We start from the raw sequence: 14618 nt of genomic DNA on the forward strand, positions 1-14618 counted from the left end.
TCTCCTGCAGGTCTGCCTGGAATAAGAACAAAACCGTTGCTATAGAGTCACCCTTTTCTAAATTCAGTGCCGTCTGGTGGTTCGTATAGTAGTTTAGGTTTTTGCCATATCAATGGCGGAAATAAACTTGTGTCGGCACCGTCACTTTCGGAAGTCAACGGCACGCGAGGAATCGTTCAATGTAAGCTCTTTCTCGAGCACTTGCATTTCGATGGTGACCAAGAAGCTGGAGTCAGAACAATGCTCCAACCCACATAGATGCCTCGAGAACATTCTATACACCAAAGGGCTTTAAAGCCGATTGTGTGTCACCCACAGATTGACTGAATCTGAGTTATTAGAGATGAACGCTACGTAGCTCTTGCGTTCCATTCCTACGTCGCGTCGTACAGGCCCTCTCCCAAATGGACAGGCCTCGCATCATCCGCTTAGGAGCGTCTTCAACGTCTACCTTCATCAGTCACTAGAAGGCCGCCATTGGTATGGCACAGATGGCAGATGATGGTAGTGATCAAAGTGGCCAGGCTGAATTTCGAAAAGGGTCCATTGAGCACATCTTGCCGATTGCAAATTCATTCCGTTTGACGCTAGCGAGGGAGGCGTCAAAATAACTAGAGGTATGCGAATAGTCAAATTACAACTCTAATTGCATTAGAATCGAATAGTGCAGAATGCGGTTCATAAAATTTGTTGTCGAATCAATTATTGGAAAGAAAATTTTTTTCATTTTTACTCCCTGCTCAGAATAAAGCCGCATCTATTAAAAAAATGTGGTAAATTACAAAAATGATGAATGAGTTTCAATTCAGCTTCTAATGTATTCCTATAGAATCAATTAAAGCTCATATAAAGTCCACACCTAATGATTTTCATCGTAAGAAACTCAATATCAATTATATTACTCATTAGGAATGCAATTAACTTTGGTCGTTAGGAACTCAATATATATTCTTTTGAATTTACTCATCAAGAACGAAATTGAGTTTCCTCATTATGAAGTTCATCCACATTCTTCTGAATTTGCTCACTAAGAATGTAATTACGTTTGCTCGATATGAAATTTATATATATATATATATATATATATATATATATATATAAATAGCCGGCGGTTTTTATTTCTTGAAAGATGGCTCAATGTCGTCTCAGGTGTTCGTCGAGCTCCCCTGAAAATACCACGACATTGTCCAGGTAGATGAGGCAGCTCTTCCATTTCAGACCTGCTAGCACGGTGTCCATGAAACGCTGGAAGGTGGCTGGTGCTGTACAAAATCCGGACGGCATCACTTTGAACTCATGCGGTCGGTCGAGAGTGACGAAGGCAGGTTTCTCGCGGTCGCGTTCGTGGATTTCGAGATGCCCTGACACTCTTCAGGTCCAACGACAAAAACTATTGGGAATGGCACAGTCTCTAACAGGTCGGGGATGCGAAGGAGCGGCTAGACGTGCTTGTTAGTCACAGGGTTCAGTCGACGATAGTCCACGCACAACCTCAGGGTTCCGTCCTTCTTTACAAAAACGACTGGCGACGCCCACGGATTTCTAGAGGGCTGAATGATGTCGTCGTATAGAATCTCCTGGAATTAATCTTGCAAGCAAAAAGCGACGAAAAAATACAGGGACACAGACGAAGGGAAACAGGACATGGCGCTTTTCCTTTAAGGATTCTCGGTACGGCGACAGGTGGACAGGGAGCGCATCGTCGTCAGTAATGATGCAGTGCTTAGCTACTGTTGTTTATCTTCCCTTAGCGAAAAGTCGTTCAAAAGCGGTACACTCCAAGTGTACTGAAGTATACTAAATTATACTTTCAGTGCGGTCTTTGTACTGATGGTATACTTTAAATGTACTTAAAGTATATTTCCAGTAAAAATGGCGGTGGACTCAAAGTACTTGTACGGACTTTCAGTGCAAGCACTGAAAGTTCGTACAAAACTAGTACATGTAGTAGAATCGTAGTGCCCAAGGTAAAAAGTAGTTCAAAATCAGTATACAATAAGTGCACTCAAGTGTACTAAAGGCCTACTTTCAGTGCTTGCAGTCGGCGTACTCAAATTATTGTAACGCGTCTATATATATATATATATATATATAGTGCGGTTGTTACCATCAACACATTACAAACGCGATAGATAGGCCGATGTCGTTTTCACAGAATATTTGCGGGGCTCGGCGAACATTAGATGAGTAAATAAACGTCACAGTATGTTGTCTAATTAACTTTTTTAATTTACAGTGTAATTGACCATGTTGAAGTTTCAATTTTGAAGGGGCTATGAATAAACTCTAGCCCAACTGAAACAATTTGCGAAAAGGCGACGAGTTTTCGGTTATTCATAGCTAAAAGTCTGCCCTTCGTAGCCTGACTAAAAAACAGCGCGTTGGACAGAGTGCAAGATGTTATGCTTACGTGGTCGCTTCGGACGCACCGTTGGAGGTGTGATGCTGGAGCATCTACCAAAGGCACGCTGTCAAAAGTGTGCAAGTTTGTTCATGCTGAATGCGACAGCACTTTATGAGGTTTGTAACTTCACTAGGAAATTAAATAATGCATGGAACTCCAATATGAGAAGTTCTCGCTAATGCAAACAAACATGCCATCACCAACATGCCATGTCAAAACCGCTAAGTCACTCTCCACTTTCCCCGCTGCAGCGCGTGGTTCTTGAATTGGGGGAAGTAAGTGCAAAATTTGATAAATAAGTATCTCAAAGCACCTTGCTGTTTCGTGAACAGTTTTGGTTGGGTTAGGCTCTAATAATGACTGCCTCTAAAACAGCAATAGTAAAAAAGATAATTTACGAATTTTAGTTAATTAATAAAAATGTTTCCATGGTTATTCACCCGTGTAATATCCGCCGAGTTGCACGGCACAGTGACGACAGAATCAACGTGGCAGTGAGCCCCCTTTTTCTAAAAACCTGGTGATTAAAAAATAGCACCGGGTATAGCTGACATATTGTGACAAAGGGATGCTTCATTTCTCATTTCAGTGCAGACCACGTGGTCCAAAATTTTCCCGGGGGAACGACCGGCACTGTCAGAGCATACTTACGTCGCAAATGCAACATGAACTAAACTCCTTAAAAAAAACACAAATAGAAAAATTACCTACATTGTACGCCACGGAAAGTAGCGTTACCTAACTTGTCAATAATTATTTTCGCTAGTCATCTCTACTATATTTATCAATTGAAAAGTCTTCTTTTAGTGCAAAAATAGCTTTTATTTTCCCTGAACTGTATTTGTTACCTTCATTGAATAATAAAAGTTTACTGTAAAAAACGGTTAGCACTATTCGGAAGCTATAGACGATCGAGGGCAATTGCACCAAGTGTTCGATGCTGCTGATGCAAAAGCATGCACATGTCTTTGTTTTCAAAGTGCACCGCCAATTGCGTGCTGTCTCATAGGCTAGTAGACGACTTACGTTTGCAGGATTATCCAGTGTTTTTGTAATGCACGTCTCAGCGCACTATACGCTGTTTCAGATATCTGCATTCACAGCAAGCAAAAGGACAGGAGGCAGAGGAAACCACGGCTAATAATGGGGACATAAGATGCTCCACCTTTCATAGTCGCATGCAGCGCCAATCAACTTCTGAACCGCGTAAGCGAAGTGGTGTTATGAATGGAAGCCCGCTCTGAAATTGGCTGGAGAAATCGGCGCCTTCGTGTAACAACCTCAAGCTTTCACCGAAAGTGTTTCGTGGTGTAGATTTATCTTGCAAAAATCTAAGACATCTCAATTCACGTGAAAAGAGATTGATAATTGCAACAACGAACAACACCGTCGATCGAGAGTTCCGCACTGTAAAAAATCGACGTAAATTTAACGTGTCTTTCCCTCGTCAAAAAAGACGGACACGCTCATTGTTTCAAAACACGAGGTTGCCCTCATTACTTATGTGCCGCGAGAGCCGATCCTTCCAGAATAGCCGAAATACCAACGGTGCAAGCCTGCGCTGATGAATCAGAATAGCCTTGGATACAAGGGAGAAATCGCTTGAGATGGTTTCGGTTTTACACTGAAAAAAAACCCCGAAAGTTGAGATAAAACCTAAAATAAGCTAAACTTTTGTTAATTTTTTACAAATATATTAAAGTGACATTATTATTATTAATATATATATATATATATATATATATATATATATATATACATATATATATATCGGTTTCGAACCGGAACCGAACCGAACCAAAAACCGGAACCGAACCGGTATTTTTTCCGGAACTGAACCCGAACCCGAACCGTTATATTGTTATCGCGATGAACCCGAACCGGAACTGAGCCGGAACTGAACCGGAAAAAAATAACGGTTACCGGCTCATGTCAAAACGGTTCGGCCACGCGCTGTTGACAATGAATGTGCTATCAATGCCATTTGTTTTTCAAGTGCCGTCAACTGACACACACCTCACTTACATATTTTTCTTCTCCACTCAGTCTTAGGAATATAAACGCTGCATCCATGGATCCTGACATAGGAACCAGTATTGCGCTGGTCGCGGAATTGGAATGTTGTGCAACAAAAAATATCGCGTCACGGGATTTCATTTTCCTACAATCTCGTAAATCCTAAATGCTGCTGTGTGCTCATTTCATAACACGTTTCTAGAACGCGCGAGTTCTTGAAGCTTGCTTCACTCGGAATGAGAAAAGAAAAGGCTGTGGAGTTTGATAATAATGCATGCGGTTTCCTATAGGCACTTTGAAGCTAACATATTTGTGAGACAGCGAACTCTTCTATTTTAATATTTATCCTATTACGTCCTTCTGGCGTTGCGTTCGGTGAAGTGTTTTTCATATTCCGTATCTTGTTTAATGAAAACTTTTTAGGGGTCTAATTTGAGTTACCGAGGGCTAGTTCAAATAAAGAAAGCTGTATTTTCTCCCCACTGTTCCTTCAATTGCTTACACGCCGAGGTGGCGGGATAGTTAGCGAGTTCTACTTGTAAATGGGTTTGTAAGGAGGTCGCGGATTTTACAGCTACTGCGTCGGACCCAATTAGATGAAGTCCGAATGCGTAAACGTCGGTGAGGTAACCTTTGAGTGCACATAAAGAAACCATTCCTGGTAGAAATCCCTGAGCCTTACACTACGATGTTTCCGTTTCGTATGTGCTGATTTCAGATGTTTTATTTGTAATTTATTTTGATGTTACAATTTGTCACTTATAATTTCCGAACCGGTTCGCGAATCGGTTCAGCGCCCCGAACCGGTTCGCGAACCGGTTCGCGGATCGAATTAATCGAACCGGAACTGAACCGAACAAAATAAATTTACCTGAAACTGAACCGTAACCGAACCTGTATTTTTTTCGGTTCGACACATTGCTATATATATATATATATATATATATATATTAATATATATATATATATATATATATATATATATATATATATATATATATATATATATATATATATATATATATATATTGATTTGCTTAGTTTTGTCTTCAGAAAAACAAAGAACAAAAAGAAAAGAAAGAGACTTTTGGAAACTGAGTAAGGCCATCGCTATTGCAATCAACTTCCCTTCGGCCGCCGTTGGAGTTCCGGAGGGTTCGAGCATCGCTTCCTTTTTACGTTTTAGCCGTTTTAGCGGATATTTTAGATAGCTTACTTACAAATACTGTGCTCAATAATAGCAACCGCTCACTGAGAGCTGTGAGACGCAGCGTCGCAAGTGGCGGACAGTCATGGCCGACCGGTACAAGCGAAGGTGAAGGAGTTTTTTTTTTTTTTTTTTTCTGCGAAGTGCGCCGCTGTTTCAAACTTTGTCTTGTACTGTGTGCTTGCTAAGCTATGCTTGACTCTCACCATGCTCTACCAGGTTTATTTCGTTATTTGAGAAGAGCGTATTTTCAAAATTTATGGCTCTCTCCGCAGCGTGAAAAAGATTCGCGTGCGGCGGAACCTAGGGCCAGCCGAGGACCTCTCCTGGGCGCCGTCCCTACGACGGTCGCCCGACGACGCTTTTGCGGAGCGTTCAAGTACTGTCTGACGGCAGTTCAAGCAATCACAGGTCATGCTAGTTCTGATGTGTGGTTTCAACAGTCTCCCGCCAACGATTTGTTTTATACAGCGGGAGCGAGAAAAACGTTACAAGAGCGAGCAGCATGATTTCTTGCCCGTTCTGATGCCCGTGCCGTAGAGACGGACGATCTGTTTGCGTATGGCGAAGCGGCACGCTTGCCAAGTTTGCGATTGTGTGTTCTGAATAAAGTGAGTTTGGATGCCACGTTTTTTAGTGGCGGCGAAAGCCGCTACAAAAGGCAGAGCAGTTAAAAATGTTAAAAGTACCTGAATATTCGATGGAGTTGAAAGACTACCAACGCACCAACTAGCCCAGTTATTCTTTGTCAAAGAATAATTGCCGATACTAATAAATTAAATAAATGCCAACTTTTAACTGGTTAGAAATTTATAATTGATGCAGTACAGCCCTACCCTGCTCTACTGCTTTTATGATATAAGATAATGTGTAAATATATAGGATAGTTCATAGTAACCATTTATGTCTGACTCATTATATTGAATCTTTTCTCTAAAAGCTCCAAGTTATATGAAAAAAGTGCTTATCATAAATTAAGCCGCACCATTGAATGTGTAATAGCGTATGACTTGTATGTGTGTTCTCAGCGAAAGAAAAGGAGGCATTAAAAAAAGGCCAATCATTTTGTTTGCTCTGTGTTAAAGCTTCTTTTAGGTACAGGCAAAATGTGGGTGTCTAAATCTAAAAAAGTGTAATTGACGTTCCCCGCAAGGCTGCAGGCCTGACTCAGTTGGGCTAGCAGGTTGCAACCTATGGGACCTGCAGGGACCTGCATCACAAGAGTAAAAGTGACGTCCGCCCACTGATTTCTATTATGGGTGGCTGGATGATGCATCGCGCAGACAGGTGTGAAGCCACCGTAAGTAAGCGAGCGCTTGACAGTCTTTTCAACTCTCCCGAGTGCTGGTTCGAACAGCGTTCAGGGCGCTGGGTTTTTTCTTGTCATCCCAAGAGAGCCTGCTTGTTGCGGAGTAACAGTGCATCCGGACCCGAGAAGTCTCCTGGGAAGCCATTTGAAGTGAACATTTTTAGATTCTATTTTATCAAAAAGTGTGTATGTCCCCCTATTCTAGGGATTTCATCCAGAACTAATTTCTGCAGCGCACTGGCACATGCGGAGAAGCGCACTGAACAAAGCAAATCTATCGCAGTGGTGACTCTGCGAGCGCTTTGAAAGGTTTGAATGGATGGCATAAACGACTTTGTTTGCGCGAGCTCAATATTTCATTCCTTTTATGAAGTGTTAGTGTTGAGAATACATTCCAGGTACAAAATTTTGCTATCGGGAGTAATGTTCAATGCATTCGTATCCATGGGTTTACTTTTTTGCATGACCAATTTTGAGCAATTTCGATAAACTCGCAAAAACTAAGCCTTCGCGAAAATTAGGTCTTTTACAGTAGTACCATTAATCTTTAAACCAATATCGAACGCCGTATTATACTAAACTTCCAAAATACAATTTTATTATTAGCACACACAGCCCTGAAATTGGCCATTCTCAGATGTTTTCGTTGTGGCCTTTATCAATCATTGTGCTTAAAATGTAGAAGCTGCAACCTTGAATCTTTTTGCTTTCTTTATGGTGCCTAAGATTCGAGGTAATAAATGTTGTGCCCTGCAATGAACACTACAGTCGCCGGCCGATATTTCGGACTCCACAGGGATCGCGCAAACGTCCGAATAATGACGCAGTCCGAAAAAGTGAAATCTGCCCAAAAATGCATTTATTGGCACTTTACATGCCAAGTGGCTCGATATACCGCTCGATGGTTCGCTGGACGGTGTTTCGCCTTCGGGCGATCAGATCGCTTTGCATTTCAGCGAGAGTCGTTCTGTGACTGAATACAGACGAAAGTACCATAAGCGCTTGGGTGAGTTCCGCGTTGGACGGCCGTACGATAGCCGGCGCGTCGTCCTCGGAGTCAGATTCGCTGTCTGGCTCGAGGACCTGGCGAACGACATCTTCGTCCGTCACGTCAGCACACACGTCGAGCGCACTGTCCATGTCCGTGAAGTTGTCAAATGTCACGGCAGGGGGAACTGCATGACCGCCATCGCGCAGATCGGTAATCAAGTTCTCTGTGCTGATAGACTGTGCATCCGGCACGGAGTCTTCGGTTTCGACGGCCGACTCGCTATCAAGAGTGAATCCCGCGTGGCGGAAACAGTTGCGGAGGGTGTCGGGCGTTACCGCCTTCCATGCATCTGACAGCATACCGATAGCTGACAATAAATCCACCGAGTATGTCTTGCCATTCCCCAGGCACAGCACCATACGTCCGAGCACGCGTGCCCTGTGGTGGACCTTCAGATTTCGGAGTATACCTTGGTCCATCGGCTGAAGGATGCTCGTTGTGTTTGCTGGTAGAAACTCCAACTGAATGGACTTCAGGATGGAGATGTGCCCGTGCGCAGCGCAGTTGTCTTCAAAGAGCAAAACTTTGCGCTTTTGCAATTCTAACTTGCGGTCCAGCTTGCGTACCTAGCCTTCGAAGAGCTGTTGGGTGACCCAAGCTTTCTTGTTCGCTTCATACAAAACTGACAAAGATCTTATCCCCTTGAAGAACTTCGGGTTTTTAGATTTGCCAATCACCAGAATCGGAAGCTTCTCAGTGCCCGACGTGTTGCTGCCCACCATAACAGTCACTCGCTCCTTGCTATGTTTTCCGCCGTGGCAAGGATCACCAGACAGGGCAAGCGTCTTCTCAGGAAACATCTTATAGAACAACCCGGTTTCGTCACAGTTAAATGTGTAGTCCGGCGAATACTGGCGCAGCAATGCGTGCAGTCTTTTAGCGCTGTAGTTTGCGACGATTGTACTGTCAATGCACCACTTTCGCCGCACATTTTCTTAAATGCAAGCTCGTATCTCTTCTTGAAATTCCGGAGCCAGCCGTCACTGAATTTGAAATTCGTGATCTTCATTTGAAGCGCAAGGGTCTCTGCTTTTCGCTTTAAAAGGTCACCGGACACCGGAACCCGCTTGGCTACTGTGGCGTCGAGCCATGTGTGAAGGGCCTCCTCGAACTTTGGGTGGCTGCCCTCGCTGACATTCTTCTGTCGAGATCCGGTCGACTTTTCCGCGGCCTTCTTTATCTTCGTCTTGTTTCAGATGTAATCAGACACTGTTTTCTTGGAACCCTTGAATTGCCTTGCGACTTCCGCTTGGCTGCGGCCAGATTCCACTTCCCTGATGATGGCAGCTTTCTTTTCAATTGTCATTGTAGAGCATCTCCCGCGTTTCGTTGGAGTCTTTCTCGGCGCCGTTGACGCAGTTGAAGATGCAGTTGGCGCCATTTGACACCGCTTTGGGGGAAACGGCAGAAGGCACGCGCACTTACAACGGCGGCGGACAACGTCGTCGCTCCCGGACGTTGACGAACACGACACCACAACCCGACGACCCGACTGTGACTGCGACCGGCTTCGACGCGCAGCATAAAACGAAAGTGCGAAACGAAAGCGCGCGGGCGACGCGGGCACGAAGAATACGACTGTAGCCTCAATCTAGTTTCTGTTTCGGTGTCGCATAGAATGCAAAGAACGCGGTGTCGAGGCTACATGCAAAATAAAAATGGCGGCGCCTCGGTTCACGGTGAGAGTGGCTGCAAAGGGAAGTGTAAAGTGCAAGTGGTGGCGGTTTGGCGGCCGCAAATCAGTCCGGAAAATGGAAGGACGAGTTGTCGGTTGTCCGGAATTTCAGTTACTTTTATACATTAACTCTATGGGGCGAGTGGCGGTTCCGCGAAAATGGTCAGAAATATCGGGCATGTCCGAAATTTCGGCGTCCGAAAAATAGGTCGTCGACCATTACCTGTAGCATAGCCCTGGGCATGCAAAGAAGGCACACCACCAATGTCTGATATATCAGGCTTTCAGAAACGATATTGTCCGATTTTCCTCAACCTTTTTTCAGGATGAAGTTGTTACTATCTTGCCTTCCTCACATAGCGGTCCTTTGAGCGAATTATGTGATGTTATATCAGAGAGTGGCCCATAGGGTAATTTTCTCTTCTCTTTTTACGCAAGATGTAATGGCATACCATCATCACAAAGGAGAGTTTACAGTGAGGCACGCTCGAAAACTTTAATAAAGTGATAAGTAGGATTTCAATTTCTCTCTTATCAATTACGCGAAGAACACTGATCATAATGTTTGTATGCTACACATACATACTTTCTGTTGAAAAATGCATTGCACGTCTTCTTTATGGCTTTTCTCACACAGTTTCAGAAGACGCCGGTACGTCATTCTCACGAGGAATAGAGCTGCCAAAGATTTCCTCGTTAATTTCCTGACTCATTTTTAAGAGTGCATCTCCCGATGGTGGCGCCTCTGCATTATCATCATCGAGTTGTCAACGGCGTTTCTTAACATTTCACGAGAATGGAGCTAAATGACATGAAATTTCACAGGTTGGAATACAGCCGTTCCAAGAAACACCTTTGAAAAGTCAGCTTTTTAAATGCAGGCGCCGTTTTTTCTGGCCAATTTGAGACCGTCCTTTCCATTCAGAGCGCCCGACATACACGGCGTCCCAGATAACTTGCACCATACTAAAAAAAAACACTGGAGGGCTCTGCAGGAGTCAAATCAACTGTCGTTAGCAAGCGTCTTGAGAAAGTGCACAGATTTTTTTAATACGCCTGGTTATGTAAATAACTAAGATTAATGAGCTAACCTTTCAAATATTCTTTTAAGGGCCAAGATGTCAATTGTAAAGTTGCGGGGCGCATTAAGAAACACCCAATTAGAGTGTTTGAAACATAATACGTTTTCGTGCTTTTTTCCGGCCTTCAAAGAACGCACATTCGCGGCACGCTCACAAGCCGTGATTGCGGAAGCGAGGTTCACGCGGTTTTTTTTTGTATTTCGCGGGCGTTTTTTTGAAGGCTAGGAAAAAGAGCATGCAAAGTGTACCTTGTTGAAAATGGTTTAATTGGGTGTTTCTTAGTGCGCTCTACAACTTTCCATTTCACACCTCGGCTTTTAAACCAAGATTTCAAAAGTTAGCTTGTTACTCTTAATTAAATAAATGGGCGCACTAAAACAATTTCGTGCACTTTCTCAAGAGACTTTCTAACAGCGTACAGTTGGTTTCACTCCCGCAAAACGCTCCGTTTTTTTTTTTGTTTTTTTTAAGTTTGGTGCAAGTTATCTGGGACACTCCGCATATATGTACTGGTAGTGTACATTTAGTACACTAAAAGCCTACATGTAGTGTGCTAAACGTGCACTTATAGTCTGCTTAACGTACACTCGAGGTGCACTTATGGTATACTACATATGTACTTTGGGTGTACTAAAGCTATACTATTTTGTTTCATAAAAGTGTGAAACTAGTACGATTGCAGTGCATACCCTAAGTTCACTATTAGTATACTTTCAGTATACTGATTTTGAACGACTTTATGCTAAGGGTAACATCGCGATGTTGCTGCTACGTTAGTGACATGCAGAAATACAGAACCGCGTCGACTGCCGATTTGCACTCGCCATCGGAAAACAGGACCGAAGTAAGCACAGAAGGCAGCCAGGCACTCGGCAGTCAAACTTGCCGGGTGCCCCAGAATCCGAAAACGAAGAACCCCACACCTACAGTGTTTCTAGAAAAAAAAACCGCAACGACAGAAACAGATGAAATGAACCCATTCAATATGACGGTGCCGTACGCACGAAACACGTCGAACGCACAAACAAGGTGGCCCCACCCTATGTTTTCTCTGAGCTGCCGTCTTGATTTAAGGACCACCGCCAAGCGTCAAGGAATTGATCGCCTCTGCGGACGCCCATTTCGCGTCATATGGGGAGTGCGAATAGGTTTACTACTCCACGGACGGCGACGTCTCTGATTCATGATATAAAAGTATGCACATGCGCTGGTTGGTAGTTCAGTATAAAGAATAAAAACACTAAAAACTACGAACAAGGAGAAGATTGATAAACACCTCAGAGCACAAATTTCAACATAATATTACTAATAAAAACTTCATTTTATATCAATAAGCTTCAATGGAATTGGCACGATATGGTATTTTCTATTCTCCCCACTGGCCGTTGCTTTTAGCGCCTATACACTGGTTTATAAATTTTTGCCCATCACATCCAGGAAGCAGGGAGCATTACTGCTGTGTTCGGGGAACACAATAAACGAACTACCGGGTGAAAGAAGGAGACGGTAGGCTCTTTAAATCGACCGGAAAATTCGGTTTCTTAACCTATCGCGCTACGACTTTGTGCAGCGTTGCCCACACATGGTGCATTTTTTTCGTAAAATTTGCAAAGAGCGGACTTACCTGAGGAAAAAGTAAAGAAAGAAAAAGGCTTAGCTCCTATGGAAACGCAGCGACGCCACCGGTCTGCAATCAACACGGCGCCGTTTTGCACGGTAGGCAAGAGATGGCGCAAGCGGTCGCGACGCCAACTGCCGCCAACGAACGAGCAGACGACGCCGAGAGCCGGCGTAATTAGCAGACAAGGAACTGCAGTTCCTTGTTGTTACCGCGCCTGTCATTTTCGTTTCTGCGACTGTCGCCGCCTGCGGAAAGCGCGCCGCTTTTGAGTCGAAAAGATCGTCTTCTAAAGAGCCTTTGAGGAATACCTTTTTGCGCGCTGTTTTCCAATTTCAGAAGGAATACCTCGGCCGGCTCTCGGCGCCCGTACGCTCGTTCGTTGGCGACGTTCGTTGCGCCATCTCTTGTCTACCGTGCAAAACGGCGCCGTGTTGATTGCATACCGGTGGCGTCGCTGCGTTTCCATAGGAGCTAAGCCTTTTTCTTTTTTTGATTTTTCCTCAGGTAAGTTCGCCCTTTGCAAATTTTACGAAAAAAATGCACCATGTGTGGGCAACGCTGCACAAAGTCATAGCGCGATAGGTTAAGAAACCAAATTTTCCGGCCAATTTAAAGAGCCTACCGTCTCCTTGTTTCACTAGGTAGTTTTTGTCAAAGCGATACACTAGCCGATGCTTTTGAATGCAGACTTAATTTAGATGCAAAAAAGGGCTGTGAGAACCATGTGACCATATGAACAGCGTTCCTGAATAAACTCAGTCTTTGCCAGCAGTTTTTGACTTATCGTATTATTCGAAAACTCGAATACCACCAATCGAAAGTCATATTAAATCATTTCGTCAATATATATATTTCCTAGTTTTATTTTGGATTTTGCATATTCGCACACCCATGAAGATAGCGTTATCGTCGGCGGTGCTAGTGCAAGTAATACGTAGAAATTGTACTTACCTCCCTAAAAAAGGGGGGGGGGGGGCAAATAAAGAAATACGGATCAGTAACCCCGATGAGGCCATATACAAAGCGGTGTTTGACCAAGGTAAAACTTAGAATATAGAGGGTTCAGCAGATAGAGAGTGATCGCATGAAAACTATTTCTATACAAAGCGAATCAAAATATTTTTAGTCTTCTGCCTAATATTTAATAGAGATTTCCTTCACCCTTACGCAGTCGCGGACCGCCAATCAGACTCCAATTGTCAATAAAACTTGAAAACTTCACTCTATTTTGCATGAAACTGTACCTGAACTGTTGAAAAAATGTTCCTTATTATTTGAGAAGCGACAGTTACAGTGCTAAGCACATATCGATGATCTAGAATTTGGTGTCCAATTAAACCTTAAGGCAAGCTGGAGGCGTTAGCTGAGCCGCGCGACCCTTTAATTTGCTCACGCTTTTTCGTTCTGGAATGTGTACAAATGAGAGCGCCTTTAAGAAGGTGCTCACTTTGTTTTCTTACAGGAGGTCAACGCAGAGCAATATGTGGTTTACAGATGCCTTAAGTACATTTTTGTTTGTATTGTAGGATCAACTCATGAATTTTCATGGATAAGCCACGTACTAAGAACACACTGCACAAACTCATTTGTTTTATTGTACCGTTTTGGACATTAGGGTTAACAAATAGAGTTAACGAGTTAGTTTCTAAGTTGTGGTAAACTCTGAAAACAACAGAGGTCATCATATTTCTTTTGTCTTTCCTATATGTGTATCATGTTAATGTTTATAATTTTTCAAATGATAAGATATTTACCAGCGGAATTTGTAACTTCAACGGAGCATGTCATTATAATTACTCTTAAGTAAATAAGTGATAATTACCTCCTCCTTGACTACCAGTTTCAGCCCCACGCACGAGGTCAGTCCCACTTTCTGTACCTGCCTCTGAAAAGAAATGTACGATTTATTAACAAATTATTTACGCCAGCTTGGGCGTGGATTTTGTTGATTACTCATATTGAATAATAGCGCAAGCACTGGGATACTGCATATTGCGTAATATCATACTTACTATAACTAGTTTAATGCTTACCCCGTCAGCTCACATTCTAGAATTGCTGAGTTACATTTGGAATATGAACTGGTACTAACGCTTATTTTGAGGGTAAAATATGCAATATTAGGCCACCAAGCAGCTAGGTATGAAACAACTGCGGGGAACAAAGTTCTCTGTCTATTTTTATTTACAGTTTATATACACGTTGAGTTCGGTCGCCTTTGTTTTGAGCTCGGCCTTTGAGCTCGTTCTCCCT

The sequence above is a fragment of the Ixodes scapularis genome, unplaced genomic scaffold (assembly GCF_016920785.2).
Source record: "Ixodes scapularis isolate PalLabHiFi unplaced genomic scaffold, ASM1692078v2 PGA_scaffold3__209_contigs__length_174095766, whole genome shotgun sequence".
Lineage (NCBI taxonomy): Eukaryota > Metazoa > Arthropoda > Arachnida > Ixodida > Ixodidae > Ixodes > Ixodes scapularis.